We start from the raw sequence: 17,403 nt of genomic DNA, 5'->3' as shown, positions 1-17,403 counted from the left end.
TAAAAGACGGTGCCTGTCCAGATCTACAGGTTTTGTCTGACATATTTTCCGCTGCGGTAAATAATTTGAAGATACTAAAAAAAAAACGATTCTACGATCATTCAATTAATTATTTTAATGTTTAAATGCCTTGGGGCACGTTTTCCCGTCATCGAGCTCAAACTTCGCACAGGTATTCTTTAAATTATTTGGTACAATCGTGGGGGGGGGGGGTGCCGTAAAAGAAAAGGTCAGAACAATTTCGTCAAGAGTAATTAAGAGCCACCCTAGTGGCCGCAAATGACACAAAACTGTTCATATTGTTCACCGTTTCGAATGCATAACGGTAGCAGACATGTCGATGCATGGTCATGTGGAGAAGCGTGGGTAACGAGTGAACTATATAGCAATAAAACGTGTGTGCCGGACAAAATCCACGGGCATTTTCGTGGTATTAGTCTGCCCGCGTCGCGCGTCGTTTGCCCTTCAACAATATCCTTTGTGCAGTTACAACGCGAAAGTTTCGCATTCCGAGGCTCGAATCCGCAGTTCCAAGCAGATCCGATCTGTCGGAGTTATGCGTTATTGGCCAGCGTACGTCGTCACACGCGATTCCGTATCGCGCAGCAATTCCTCGCGAAAAATTCCGCACGGCACCGGCATTGCATAAACATTAGGGATGTATCTTCGATCTCTCGTGGTCGGAAGACGGTGGCACACACCCACGTTCTTGAAATTGAAAAAAACTGAATGGGTGCTTTAGCGTGTCCACCAGAGCCGATGGGAGAAGGGGGTGTGGGTCAGAAATATACAGGCATGACGAGCTGACGAGCGCGTAAACCTCGCTCGGTTTTACCTGTCGGGGTTGTTTATGCGCCACCGGCTCTCGCGTAATGGGGATTAAGTGACAACCGTCTATTTGCGACCGAGGTGTTCGGGAATTATTCCTTATCTCGCCGGGGAACTGTCCCGTCGCGAGAAGAACTTGCTGATTTGTGCGACGAATTGGATCGCTGCCGTGTGCGCGCGTGTGTACGTGTGAGAGATTGTTACGTACACTGCGGATTTGATGCATGTACGAGATTGGTGGGTGAAATCACAAACATTAGGGAGATTATACTGGTATACTGGGGTCTGTCATGTCCCCAAACGACATTTCTACACAGTAACTTTCGCTACTGTATTGTACAGACATTGCAGACATCAACATTTTTTAGCTTCGTTAGAACATTTGGATTATTTAGTCTTAAGTAATGCACTTAAAAGTAGCTGAGTAAATTTATACGACATGTTTTCGAAATCCCAAAAAATTTTCTTCGTCACTTACAAAATGCAAGAACAACATAAAAATGCTTTCCTACCTCTAACAATTGCAATAAATTGAAACTAACATATGGATGTCCTTAAATCGTCTTGACATTTTTACTGTTTTAAATTACATCCACCCATTTTTGCCATAAATCCGTAAAATCCGCAGTCTACATATGTATATCAGTGTAATCCCAACATACAATCGAAACATTATGGCATACACATTAAGTGCGGGACATAATAATTTGGAAAATTACTGTATTCCAGCAAGCACAAACAACCGCGACTGGTGTACATTTTTTTATTGCCATTTTTATAACAAAAAGTGCACGAATGAAGAATTTTATTTAATAATTTCTGATGGAATCAACCTCGCAACTTCAATAATTAGAAAAAAGAAATGTAAAACCGGTCATTTGGACCAAGAATATGGAAAGGGAGGGCAATAATAAAAGTTTGGAAATAATTGAGCGTTACCCGTTACCGGGCCCATCCTCCTCCATATCAATAAGACAAATTGATCTTCGCTTGAGCAGAAAGAATCCGTCAGGAAACGAATTGAACATCACTCTAAACTCGAAGTCCGCCCTAGCAAACTGCTATCCTGGACTGACGCAACTCTCCGGGCCAAAGCATCGGACGACACAAAAGAACTGAACAGAACAAAGATACAATACCTCCTTCGTTCCTTTCAACGATCCCCGGGCCCATTCACGTGAATACGCGATTACCGGCCGATTAATAGGAGCAGCAGGTTGCAAGGGGTGGCGCGTATATGATTTAAAGGGGGTAGGGGATGCACGAGGGGCACAATGGCCCGTGTCGATGCTCACGTTTCCTAACAGCGCTTGCCCAATTTCACTCAAACAGAAGCCGATTAATTCGCAGCGTCCAATTTAATCCGGACCTTCCACCTCCGCCCGTTCCAAGAACACCCTCCACGGTACCATTATACATATTTTAAACTGTCAATCTCTCCGAGACGAACGGTATTCGGATTAGACGCGCGCGGGGTCACGTTAGATTAGCATTGGGGGCAACGATCAGAACGCGCGCAGAGGGGGCGGACCGACCCTCTGCAATCTACAGATTTCGAAGTTTTGTTCGCGGATCTTCGGACATTGGGACTCGCGTTCAATCGAATGGCTCCGATTGATATTTTTCCTTTGTTCTTTGCCCGTTTAGGGGGGACCTGAGACACAAGTTCCGATTTTGAAGAAACATATAAAGTGACGTAGAAAAAGTATACAGGATCCTCCCGTTAAGTTATGTCGCCATTTTTTATTTAGGCATTTCCGATAGTGCAATTGAAAAATGTTTTAGACAAAAGTTTGTCAGTACTTGGCGAGCTACATGTTCGCATATTCTTAAATCTAAAAAAATGCTTTTCACGTAAAGAAATAATTTTCCATTAAAGTTACGTTTACGCAAAATTTTCGAGTTTGAGGTCATTTCAAGGTCATAGTATAATACATTGTTGAATTCGTCTCGATGATAGCAACAATCCTATGATGTCCAAAACATGTGGTGCCATTTAAAAAAGTCAAGGTGACCTTTACTTTTTTACGTAAAAAGCATTTTTTCGTACTGACAAACTTTTGTCTAAAATATTTTTTAATTGCACTATCGGAAATGCCTAAAAAATGGTAACTTAACGGGAGGACCCTGTAGATATTATGATTTTCAACGAGAATATTTTAAAATTCAAACCTTAATTAGTTTTTTTATATTTTTTTCACTTTTTTGTCGTTGTACGAAGCGGAACTTTCTGCCCCGTTGTGGGGCGAGTTGTTCAAGCAAAATAAAAATTGTCTGCCTGGATCGCAACAAACTGGAGTGAAATAGAAATTTATTTTCTATGTTAATATGTTTAATATGTATAGGTTGCAAATAACATATACGTGCTTTTACATTCTTCCAATATTTCTACTGTTTTAAATCACACCTACTCGTTTCCGTCAAAAATGCATAAAATTCGCTGTGTACTCATCATTAATGTACCCCGCGGAAAATATACACAACACAATTGCATTTCTTGACGAAATCAAGATTTGATTTCAACCAATCTATTTTGCAAAAACGTAACAACACAGTGTATAACATGTAACGCAATTAGCACCGTACGAGAAATGTAGATGTAAATACAAATATAGTGACTTGCTCATGACCAGTCTGCGTATCTGTATGTAAAATAAAAATGTTCAGCAACGATTGTGGGCAGCAGGAATGAACTAAAAATTAATTTCATCCCCTAATAGTTTCTTACACCTGAAAACCACATAACGCTAATTTTAGATTTTTCTAATTTTTCACTGTTTTATACTTCACCTAGCCAATTTCTTGCATAAAAATTCGGAGTCTACTCATCACTTTAGAATGGAAATATTATGAAACGTTTCGAGATCAACAATTATTCTAACCTGCAAGTTTATTATACATATACCATTTTAATTGTATCTTCAGTTTTTATTTAAATACCTAATTTTACTTTTAAATAAAGGTTATGTCAATATCAATTAATGCGACTGCCGTGTATGCTTTTTATACGAGTTGACAAACAAACAAATTGACGGCAGTGATGGTAATTCATCGTCGATGATGGAAAATGCGATCAAGAAACTTGTTGACAGAATATGTTAATTATTACAATTAATTATTACAATGAATCATTACGATTAGACTGCGGATCTTTATGCAAAATAAAAATGATCTACATTAATTGTGGGGGAAGCAGGAATAAAATAAAAATTGATTTCATCCCTTGTTGATTTTTTTACTTTAACAACAACATTATAATATTCTCAAAATTTTTAAATCTTGTACTGTTTTATATTTCACCCAACCAATTTCTTCATAAACATAAGCTGTCTAGTAATGGTGCTTGCTGTCGCGAACCAGATTTATTTAGGAGAAAGTTATGTTTGGTTAAATATAATAATTTCATTCTGACCAGTGACGTTTACAGACACCCAAGTAGAATGAGCACCGCTGCCACACAGATGAATTGTTAAACGATATTTTCGAATTACGTGGGATCCCCAAACGACACCTCTTTCTATTATGTTACCTTTAGTCCCCTCTGCTAAGAAGATCCTACCCCTTGCAAGGTGGAATGCTTCGAGTCACGTGAGAGCCGATGTGCCACGTGCAAAGTGTACCGTGGCTCTACTCGTTAAGGCTCAGGTGGGGGTGAGTTAGCGGATTAATAACGCCTGGCACGAGCCTAATCAGCCGGTGTAGGGTTCACGGGTGCCTGGTACTTCGCACCCCTCTCATACAGCCGACAGACCCCATAACAATATCATATTCGGGCCTCCCCTGAGTTATTAACCTCTAAGGTTACCGCAGCCACCCTCGCGCTGCCGACATAAGCCGCACTTAATTACCAGAAAAGCTTAACCACCGACCATTAGGCCGTGTTTGCAACGGGAACAAGGGGAATCAGTTTTTCGCGAAACTTTCGCAGGAAATGCGTCAATGGACGATTGACTTTTCTACCTTGCTGGCTCGCGAGCTGCTTAAATTTATTCGGTTGCGTGATAAATTCCCGCGTTTTTTGCATTTTATTTTTTTCCCGCAATTTTGTGTTTTGTTAGGTAAAGTGTATTCGCAAGTCTTTTTCTTGCTCTACAAACCTACCTGCTTCAATTTTTCGAATTAATTAATTTTAATCAATCATGGTCTATCACTTACCATCGCTAATCGTCTTTACTCAAAAACTTGGAGCTTGGACGCCAGACAACTTGGGTGAGATGTCGAGCAGATGTCGAAATTTAATTTTTCTGCCCCCCGGAACTTCCATTGGAAAAGCCTGAAAATTGATTAAAATTAATTAATTCGAAAAATTGAAGCAGATAGGTTCGTAGAGCAAGAAAAACGCTTGCGAATGCGTAATATATACTTTACCTAACAAAACACATAATTGCGTTAAAAAAATAAAATACAAAAAACGCGGCAATTTATTACACAACCCAATAAATGTCCATTAGTATTTAGCACGTAGAGAAATGAAGAAACGAGGAGTTATTCAAACTTGGCCGCTACCTAACACCTTTTATGGCCATTGGTTTAAAAAGTAACGGCCAAGTTTGAATAATTTATCCCTCCATGTAACTCTTTAAAAATTAAATAGCGTTCTTTTAAACTAATGTTCACAAACGCTTTTTTCAGTATCGCAAGAGGTATTTCTAAGCTAACGAACTTGGCCATATTTTGTTTGATCTCACCACTTTTTTCGGCCATAGGAACTTGGCTCCTGTTTACACGATGTTTTTGTTGGGTTAAAAATAGAACCCGTCATTTTGGCAGTAAGTCTAATGCTAATGGTTAAACTTCAAGTTATCTCGATGACGCTCAAACCTAAAACAGGCCCCAAAATGGTCGCCCAAGAGGATGGTCCCTCGAACCACGGAATGCAATGAAGCAAACAGCAAGAGTCATCGAGAAGCACGGGATAGCGTTTTAGAAAGAGATTCAGCCTCTTTCCCGGCTAGCCAAGTTTCGCGAAAGTTAATTAATACTCGGGGGGTGCAAACGAGAGTTTGGGGGTTTACCTGTTGACAGTAACGATGGCCGGTGAAAAGAGTCGGGAAAGAAAAACGTCGATAGGACGTGTGTTTACGAAAGCTGAAATTCCGTTGGCAGTGGGGGAGGGGGTGGGTCGAAGGGGGCGTTGCGGGGGTGGAAAGGGGGCCAGGGGCCGGTGATGTACCCCCTCGAGTGGCCGAGGCGAGGGCAACGTTGTCGAGCGCAATAAAGACACCCCCAGTCGGGTTGCTGCTGCGCGAAAGTCGGTTCGCAAAGAAACTTTAAATTGGAAAAGTTTTGGCTAGGTCGTCTCGGGGCAAAGCTGCAGAATGCTTAAAAATAAGCGCGCGCTACCCGTCTGCCATTATCCTCGGCGCAACGTGGCGATTCCCCCGGAACCGTTGCATCCTACACAGGATAGTGTCGCGCTATATTTTTATTATTTCGAGTCTATATGGGCCGGAGTCGCCAGGAGCTGGAGAAAGCTGATTCGTCTAAATTATAAGGGACTATCGTGAAGGTTGGGACAGTGTTTTTTCTACATATTAACTCACTGGAAACACCAATGTCATGGTTGTCCACTTTATTTCCCTTTATAAACAAACTTTTCGTGAGCGTTGGAAGCAACAAGTCGTGTTCGGTGTAGCTGTGCCAAGCAAAATCTACAAATACGTACTAAAAAGTTTTATTGTGCTTCTTATTGATTCGTCTTCAACTGAAAATTTCTCAACATTCGTTGCTTAAGTATATATAATTTGTTTGAAATTTAATGTAGTTTAAATGTGCAAAAAGAATTGTGCACTTGTCGCGTTGTAAATTTGTTTTTTTTTGTGTGTTCCGAAATGAAATTTTTTGTAAAGGTTGGAACGCTCGTGCAGTATAAGTTGGGGCTCAAACTTTTTTTCTGCATACCGGCGTCGTTTTTATGAATGAAAATCATGTTTACAGTGTTTTTATGTAAAATAATCGAATTGTTAAGGCAAGGACTGTGTCGAGACGTCCAGCAAATCCGATGTTTAAGCAATATAAAAAGTTTGTGCATCAACTTGCAAGACGCACGAGCTAAATATAAATCTATATTCTTCAGTAATAATTTTAGTATGGGAAAAGTAAGACTTTAATACTCTTAAAGTCTTTTAATATTTTTCACTGTTTTAAATTGCACTTAATCCGGAGTCTAATGATCATGATCATGATCTAAGAAATAAACACTCAATACACATTGAATATAAGGCGTTCCGACTTGATTTTAATATTTACTTTTCAGAGTTTTTAGTTAAATTTTTTCGCGTCATTCTCATCTTAGTATAAGAATTTTATAGCTAAAAAACAGAACGTGTCCCAACTTTTACGACTCTTATATAGTCCCTTATTGTTTCATATGAAATTTTAGAATGTAAGTATTACGAAGTGATCAAGAAATACTGCAACCTGTAGCGAAAAGTATTCGATCGCAGTTAAATTGAATTCCTCGCTGTATGAGGATATTAATATTTTAATTAATTCATATTTCTCCGAGGCTATCTGGAGAAAACTTGATTTGTTTACCAGCTGATACTATCAGCACTTTATTATGCACTCCCGACTCGTTTCATATGCACAAATGTACACGAATAGCATAATGCCCTAATCGAGTGACAGCTGTTGACTAGTAGAACGCAATCACACTGAATTTTATTTATTTATTATACATGCACAGCTGCTCACGAAATTGTTCGAACGCCCTTCAAATCTTTTTCAAAATAGGACCGAACGACCTGACTTTTCTTTAGCAATTAGAAGCATTGGTTTACTAATTTTATTTTTTTTTTTTTGTAAGATGTAAAAATCTTTGAATTTTGGGTTTGCGATTCATTTAAATCGCAGCTTCTTACAATTTTTGCTATTTTCAATCAATTGTATTTTATAACAAACTTATATGTAGTATAACTTACTTAGATTTACAAAATACATCTTTTAGATTTTCATTACAGGCACAGACAAAAAATTTAAAAATCGTGACGTTTCCTTTTTCCATCGTAATGGCAACCAATAACAATTTTAAAAATAATTATATACACATTAGCTAGTAAATTAATCCTTCTAACGTCTCAAAAATACTCAAGCTGTTCGGTCTAATTTTGAAAAAGTTATTCGTTCTTAAAATGTATACGAATACTTTGTACACCGACAGTATTCTGAAAATTTCATCAAAATCAGTATCACATGTCGCCTTTTTATACTAATTTTCATACGTAACCTATTGTAACAAACGAGGAACAAGGAAGAATTTATGACTACGATGAACAATGAAATAAAAAATGTCAGTAACGTTTATTGATATTCGCTGTTTCCTGTATTCCGTAAATATGAAATTACCGTGAAACTTAGTATGACGAAATAAAATGTTGAATTGCATCGAACTTATATGTATTAGCAACGAGGTAAACCAATTTTTATTCCAATTTCAGTAGTTCGACAGAGAACTGCGTTTACTATCTCGACGGCGCCAATCAATTAATGAAGATTTATTAGTTAATTAAAGCCAGGGCACGAATGCCCGGATATTTACATTTTCTTATACATATGAGTATAACATAAATTTATGGATTGATGTACCGCGAAGATAGTGTTCGTGCAAGCCCTCTGACCAATTAAGAATGTTCAACTGTTCTGTTTTCATTATTCATTACACTATCACGTTCTAGAGGCTAAAACGGTATCCCCCATTCGAATTGTTTGTAATTGGATAAAGATTTCGCCAAGTATGGAATTTAATTGGCATAATACAGGTATTTCGCAAACCAGTTTCCGCCGTTTATCGACGTATCAGCCAGGTGAAAGCAATGAGCGGCCATAAGTCATACACCGGACAGTCGTAAATAGCCGATATTAAACGTCGATATGAGTGAATTAGCATAAAGGTGTACCGTTAATGCGGCGGGTTCGACTGGTAGCCGATCGCCCTGTCGTTTATGTCATTTTCTTCTATCGACACCGTTGCTCATATGACTTCATGGCTTTGAATGGGTTCGCAAATCAATCGTCCCGGGGTATACCACTCACTCGCGCGTTCATACTAAACTCCTAATTAATGCATACTGGTACTGGTGCAAAGAGCGGTGGGAACATTATGATTACATTCGATTCATTTGTATACAAAATACATACGGAATACATTAACCCTTCCGCGGTCATAAATACGGACGTTACGCATGAATAATAAAACCATTTCACATGACACGCTCATAAATTAACGTGCACTGTAACGATGCTTAGTCGGAGAACAATTTACTAATCTTCAATCGAACGACATCCGTCTATAGGCTCTAATTATTGCTTCGAACATGCACGAAGTTCGTGAAACTGATTTTATCAACAGCTGTTCTAATTTTCTGCTTTTTAGAAACGGGTCCCGTGATCACGAAATACTAAATTATTTCTTTTATATAAGTTTACTTTTCCATTAATGAAGAAATTAACTGAGGATATTTTTACGTTATTTATTATTTATTTATTTTAATGTGGTCACATTGACAGCTAGGTCATTAACGACCACGGTTTGCAATCAAATATATCTTACATGTTACTTGATATTTTTATGTTGTTTTCAACGTAAAAGGACTATTAAGGAGTGATATAAACTTTTATTCAACTTCTGCTTTCTACAATCGATGCAGAATACTTCTGTTTTGCATAAAGATTTATGCATTTATGAAGAAATTAACTGGGTGAAATACGAAACAGTGAAAAAGAGAGTATTTTTATTTTGCATAGAGATCCACAGTCTATAAGATATTTCAATGTACGAGCTGACATGAAAATGTATGACATTTCAGCAGAAATAACAGCAATGAATTCGAATCTTTATTACTACATTTTTCCTTTTCCATATTTTACGTATCTGCATAGCTAATTGGACTGTTTACTACTCAAAATATATAATTTGTCTGCTGCATCTAGTTTCCAAAATATTTAAATATTTATCGTCAACATAGTCAATTACTTGCTCTCGAGAACAACCTTTCACGAAAAGATATTTTACCGCAAGTTCATAAATCGTATACAACAATTACTTGTTAAAAATTACATGATCTACATTTGTTGAAGCATGAACCTGTATAATTAAACAATAGCATAAATACATAGATGAGAACTCGTTTTCAAAGTATAAAGATACCTCTATGGAACACATTTTTTCTTGTCCCGATATAGCAATAACACAAAAGCACTTCCGCAATTATTATGTAAATTTATATTTACATATTCTCGCCGATTGGAATATTCCTTGCAAAAACGAATTACAGATATTAGTACTTTCGGTTAATATATACGCGTTTTCTGATCTTTCAAAGTTTATTATCTGCGGTATTTATACTTTACTAGAGAGCTATCTTTGGAATTGTTTTTCTAGAGATCGGGAAACTGCTTTGGATTAATTTGTTCCACACGTGTCTGTTATAATTTGGAGTATACAAAATATATTCTTCAAACTACAATAAACGACAGAGAAATTTTTAAAAAATGACAGTCGGATGTACAGTGAGCCACAAAAATATTCGAACGCCCTTTAAAACAAAATAACTTTTTTATAATTGTACCATACGACCTGTTTTTTTATAATCAATTGATATGGAATAAAGATAAATTTAAAACATTTTTATTTGGGCCCTCAATGAAAATTTAAAATACATATAAGTTTTGTAGATCTATGTTTAGTTACACATTTAACATACACACGAGCTACAAGCGGGTAAAAATGGTAAAAATCGTATTTTCACACGACTTTTGATCAGTTTCTGCTTAAAATCCACACAGAATACATTTTTCGATGCGTGTCGTTTTTTCCTGGGTCAACCGATTTCAATGAAATTTTCAGTATGTGTATAACTAACTAACATAGATAGATGTAAAGGCTCAAGTAGAAAAGTTTTTAAAAAATGCCTCTTTTATATTTGCACGTAACCTTGTAAATTATAATTTTTGGAAAATCTTTTTTTCATACCATTTCGTAAACTGTGGAAGATTTCCAATATAATATCATTGTAGAAGATCTTAAACCATGCAACCCAAAGATCATTGAACAAACAAAATTTACTAGGAACACAATCATTATGATAACTGATAACGTAATACAAATACACGTCTGAACTGAGCGGCGTTATTCGGAAGAGTGAGAAATACGCTGGCCTAATACAATAAATCAATATTCGTGTCGCAAAGGAACGATTCGCTTTTTCTTTTATGAACAACTTGAATGTTAAAGTTTGGTTTCTGCATACTGGGTGTTTAAATGTAAATGGAGCAAATCAATCAACATAAACCAATGCTTCTAATTGATTATAAAAAATCACGTCGTTTAGAACAATGATAAAAAAGTTATTCTATGTATTTTGAAGGGCGTTCGAATACTTTCGTGGCTCACTGTATGTGTTAATGTTACACGCCTAAACGGTGTATTCGTGCGACGTAGTATCTCATGCGAATTTCGAGTTTCTCGAAATTTACGAATCAGCATTCACCGGGCCATCAGGAGAGCATTACGACTATCAGATTTGTTTATTTCCTTTCGAATTCGCTCATATCTCGACGAGTGTATCAAACACTGTATTTCTTTCCACAATGACCAATAAATAAATTCCGTGTATAATGCGCGATAGTCCAATCAGAACCGCGCGCTGTAAAAGGAGCTGCGCGAGATAAGAACCGTTCCCCGCGTGGTAATTCCATAATTTATTTTCCGCTGATCGACTATTTTTGTCAACTCTCATAACCGGCTAATAAAAATCCGAGCGGCTGTCCCGCCGAATGAAAAACTATTCGCGCGAAGCGTAATTTTCGCGGCCATTTATTACCGGGTATATCATCGCGAGGCGAGCTTTATTTCTTGGAAATTAATGGCGGCACGATTCTACAAAGTAGCTCGCCGTTGTTATACATGGAATTTTCAGTAGGGAACCTCGCTTCTGGAAACCGACCTTTAAAGCACTAAAAATAACAGAATCTCGCGCGTCATCCTGGTAAAATTATTTAACCGTCCCGAGCCAAGAAATAAACTCTTTTTCGACCGGGGACTACAGAAATTTATGACTAAACTGCGGATTCTTATACAATAAAATCAAGTTCTCTATACTTATTAATAGCCTGCAAATCTTTACGAGAAATCAAAATTTTCTTCGTCAATTACAAGAAACCTAAACATCAATTCAATTCATATTGGAGCAATTTTACAGTAAAATTGTTTAGAATCTGAAAAACTGTTAGTTAGTTTAATTTGGCAGTGAATAAAATAAATGAACTCGAGATGTCATACAATTGTGACAAAAATATTGTACAGAAAACAATAAGTACCAATTTTGAAAAATTGTGTGTGTTATATTATTTTCAATTTATTAAAATTATTATGTAGGAGAATATTCATTGATTGTAATGGTGAAAATAAATTTCATCTTCAATATCCCCAAATATTTCAGTCTCAGACATTTTTTAAGCTTAATTATTATCGTGGCATTGTAACTGATAAAATATTAATGTAAGTTACCTTGCATATTAATGCTCCTGAATCACTAACTTATCATAAGGTCAGATAAACATACCTTTTTCATATTATTTACCTCGATTCTCTCATACATTTCTGGACTTTTACATTCAAGGTCACGGTAAAGTTCATGCTATCGAGGCCATTAAATTGAACTCGTTCAGTCCTATTCGAATAAATATCGAGATAACATGCAATCTCGAAAAATATGATCCTCGGACAAGTTGTTTGCTTACCTTTATAAAAACAGGTTTATGTATTCTCGTAGTAAACTTTTAGACGATTTGTTTTGGACATTCAAGGAATATCCAAATAGGTAAAAATCACGCGAAACATTAACACAGCTGCATGCAAACAATTCTCAATGAGATCCTTCCAATATAATTTTTAAAATAATGCTTATCCAATTCGACAATATTTTGACTTGTCAACATTACATTGATCGTGACTTGTTACTTTTATTAACAGGTTCTGTTAGTAATTATCAAAAATATTGGAAAAAGCAACGGTACATACTATGATCAAAATATTTTGAAGAAGTGTGAGACAAAATTAAAAATTCAATATATAAATTATTAATAATAAAAATAGAGGGCGCCGAATTTGTTAACTTTATACATATTTGCACAGATAAGGCGTGAAATAATAATTCGTTGAAATATGCAACGGAAGGGGGTCGCGATTTCCACGCATGACTGTAAATAATTATGAACAACGATGCAATCTTCCCACGAATAAATAATAGATACTTGTCAAAGTTGATCAACTGATTGAGAAGAAGGCAAGCGCGTCTCGGCGGAGGGGCAGAAAACGCATAAACGCTCGAAGACGTTGTCGGCGACGTTCGACTAACCATTACGAAATCAGCGATGCGATGATAAATGTGTTTTCCGTCATAGTTTATGAAGCCGATAAACGCGTCCGATGCCGCATGAATTGCTAATGGAAAATGCTATTGACAAACGCGGCTGTGTAAATCACCTAGCCGAATGGAATTCGCAATGTGGGCTGCGGCCACGTTGAAAGTTTCGTTCCTCGGTGCGAGGTTCGTCGGTGCGGAGGCGGTGGCTCAGCAATAATTGTTGATATTTAACTTTCGAAGAACGGAAACCTTTGTCGCGCACGCGAACAGCTCTTCACTGACTCATAGTACGATCTATTCTAAGTCTATTTCTGAGTCCGATCCTCTGTCATTCCCGATCTCCATTTTATTCCCCTTCTAATGGTACATTCATCTTTCGATAAATAAAAGTCGTCGCTTGTTTCTTGTTGAACGAAATGACCCTTCCATCGGTGATTCGACCTTGGATTTTATGCAGTTATGACAAAAATGTACATGTAGATCAAATGCAAAACGATAAAAACATTTAAAGAATTTAAAAATATTTTGTCACACATGTTACCGATTTTACCAATTAAACTCTTTAATGTATAGATCAAACGCAGAACGGTAAAAACATTCAAAGAATTAAAAAATATTGCATTATTGTAACTTTCTATCTGGGAATAAATAACACAATTTTCATTTTGCATAAATATCCACAGTCTATCCATTCTCGATTTCATCCCCAACTAAAAATGATTGTTGTATGTCGTTCAGTTTTAACCACATAAAAAAATATTGAATAATTTCTAAATAACAATCTCGAAAGAAATGATTAAAGCATTTTGTTTAAAATAATTTGTTGATTCACGAACAAAATTGCTACTGGCGTTATAAAATTGGTTGAGAAGCCCTCAATGGTTCTCTTCAATTCTCAAAAAGCTGATGAATTGTCCTCGGTAGATAAAGTGTTGAAATTGACAACTACATATACCTCGTTTAGTTTTAAAAGATTTAATAATTTGCTTCTAAATAATTTACAATTTCATGAATGCAATTTATATATTCAAATAGTAAAACTTATTTTTGGCATTATAAACTTGAATGTACAAAACCGAGAAAGCACGCTTGCGAATGTGTTAACTGTTAAGCTGAGACAAACGGCGAGTTAACTAATAAATGGTATCTTCGATAACATAGAGTTTCCACTTAATTCGTATGTGAAGGGGTTAAGCTGCATAAAACATCGCAGCACAATAAATGTTGAAACATCGATTACAGAGGACAACGAGAGCTCGCGGGATCTGATAGACTAGAACAAATGCGCGTTTCAGACACTTGACGACCGATTGTAAACAAACGGTGAACACAGTAAGTACTCCGAGCAGTAATGTTTGCTCAATTCCACGGAACCATCCGTAAAACTCTAATTGATCCCCTCCGATCGAGCAAAGTATCTTTGGCACGAATGCAGAGCTCGAACGCGTTGCATCGGTGGTTGCAATCCCGACTAGACACCGGTCTCAATTAATGCATCGCATCGGTAAATAAACGGATGATTCTTCAGTTCGAGTCGGTCCGCAGCAGCCTAGCTGTCTCAAGAGGCCTCATTAACTGCAGTCCGCCAATTATATAATAATAAGCTAATAATAATTGCATTGCCGTTGCATCAGCCACCGGTCAGCCCGAGTGGACGAATAAATTAAGGACTAACTTCCCTCTTACGACGCCCTCGTCCAGACTGCACGTCAGGCTGCATCCAAACCCAGTCTTAAGGGTGTGGATCCCCAGTTGACCTTGACGACTTTTCGATGGTCACGCCAAAAACGAAAGAGCGGCCGCTAGTAGAACCTAAGTAATAACATTTTCGTCCAGTAGGGGAGCTGGGTACATTGTCTGCCGTCACTGCATCAGTAAGGGTGCGTTCCGTTTCACGCTTCAAGCGCATACACTGTATAGTGTAGTATAAGAGTAGTACGGATCGCAAGGGTTCGGTAGCTGACAAACCATTTCTCTATTATATACATTTGGAACCACTACGTAGTCTCAATCGCTAGATAAAAGATCAATCTATTGCACATGGTGTCTAAGTTGGCCTAATTTTGCGTTTTCGAAGCGTAATTTTCAATCTTCGGCAGCAAGATGTCTGTACCGCGCGGCGCACTTACACACTCGCCGCTCGGGCAGCGTGTACGTGTGCCTAGCCGGATCGCAAGGGTTCGGTAACTGACAAACCATTTCTCTATTATACACATTTGGAACCACTACGTAGTCTCAATCGCTAGATAAAAGATCAATCTATTGCGCACGGTGTCTAAGATGGTCTACTTTTGCGTTTTCGAAGCGTAGTTTTCATTATTCGGCAGCAATATGTCTATTCGGGAGGCTCTGCAAGCAGGCTTGACTTTGACCAGCCGTACCGCGCGGCGCACTCACACAGTAACCGCTCGGGCAGCGTGTACGTGTGTCTAGGCGGATCGCAAGGTTTCGGGAAGCTTCAAATCATTTTTCGTCCTTCGCCGCCTCCTGCACTAGGTACCTATACTATATCTATATCTATACCATGCAATACCTTCCTATACCTGGTATAGCATAGAGCAGGCCTGGGCGCGGTTGGCTCGGGGAACACATGTTGCTGCTTCTCCTCTTCGCTTGGTCGACAAGTAAGTCCCCACCACGGCCACTTCGACTCTTCCCTTAGCCTTAGCCTTAGCCATAGCCTTAGTTCTAGCACGAGCACCCCCACGATGCTGCACCGGCAGGTTACTCACCACTACTATGTAAACATGTACACGCACATAAGACCCTTGCCCGAAGCTGTGGAACTAGCGGCATTTACCAATTCCTTTAATTTCGTGGGGGTGCTCGTGCCAAGGCTAAGGGAAGAGTCGGAGTGACCGTGGTGGGGACTGACTTGCCGACCAAACGAAGAGGAGAAGCTGCAACATGTGTTCCCCGAGCCAACCGCGCCCAGGCCTGGCATAGAGCACTAGGGTCGTTACGGGGAGCTATGGGGAACAATGCTGGCATTGCCGACAACTACTGCAAACCATTTCTCGTCCTCCGCTGCATCCTCCGCCGTATCTTGGGGTATCATGGGGCCTCGCCGTCTGACGACGTAGGAGGAAAATCAAATAATTTCAATTTTCGTCCGGCGTAGGACGAAACAGCGTTCACTTCAAATAATTGTCATGTCGCCAATTTTGAAGTATCCGTATTTTTAAAAACGGGGCCGTAAAGAGGACACTTGGGGCTATATTATCATAATTTTTTTTTTCAATTTTCTGGCGGTATGATAGCAATGCGCCTGTTTAAAAAACAATTGCAAAATAAACTATGAAAACAAATATTTTTTCAACTGAAATCATTTTTATTAAATACTCTTATGGTTACACTATGATATAATTTAATGAAAAACTTGTGACTTTGGGTATTCGGATAGTTTTTTCATATTTTCTTAGTTTTAAAAATCTTAATATTAATAAATGTGGATTCGAAATAATCGTTTATCTCGCACTTTCTAAAACCATTGTGACCTTATTTGTGGAAAAGTAACATAAAGTCGCAAATTTTTGGATTATAACCAAATAAAAATCGGTGGCACCATAGGGTCTTAATAATATGTATACAAAAAAAATTAATGATTAGCTTTGCATTTTTTATAATTTAAAGTAATGTACTCACCGCACTGAGTAATATCTACACTATGAAACTTTCGAAAATCAAGGAGTGCATATACGCAAAAACAACAAAGAAATGAGACAAAATTTTTTCCTTCAAATGTATGTCACAGTTCTTTCCAATGTCAGTGTTTGGGTTAGGTTCTATTACAATCTATGATCGATGCATTAATACTGTAATGTATTTCAATACACATAGATTTTTAAAAATGACATAATAAACGAATTATTGCCATGTTTTGGGGATTTTGCACCACTGTACGACGTACGATAGCGTAGCGGCTGTAAAACATTGGGCATGCAAATGGTCGGGTCATTATTGGGCGATCGACAGCGAAGCTATTTTCCAGAAAGCTGTTTTTAACGCGTCCTACTCATAATGTTTTACTGTAAAGTACTTTTTAATTTAAAACAAGTCAACACGTCATGTCCGATAAAGTGTCGACTTCCAGCTCAATAGTAATGACCTGTCATAAACCTCTCCATAGAGAACAGCCTCGGGAACGGCACATAAACAAATCGAGCCTATCATTGCTAGGTCTGCCTATCTGCCACCACAGCCGCGC

This window comes from Lasioglossum baleicum, chromosome 6 (assembly GCF_051020765.1).
Source record: "Lasioglossum baleicum chromosome 6, iyLasBale1, whole genome shotgun sequence".
NCBI classification, from domain to species: Eukaryota; Metazoa; Arthropoda; class Insecta; order Hymenoptera; family Halictidae; genus Lasioglossum; species Lasioglossum baleicum.
Note: the sequence above shows the minus strand (reverse complement) of the source record.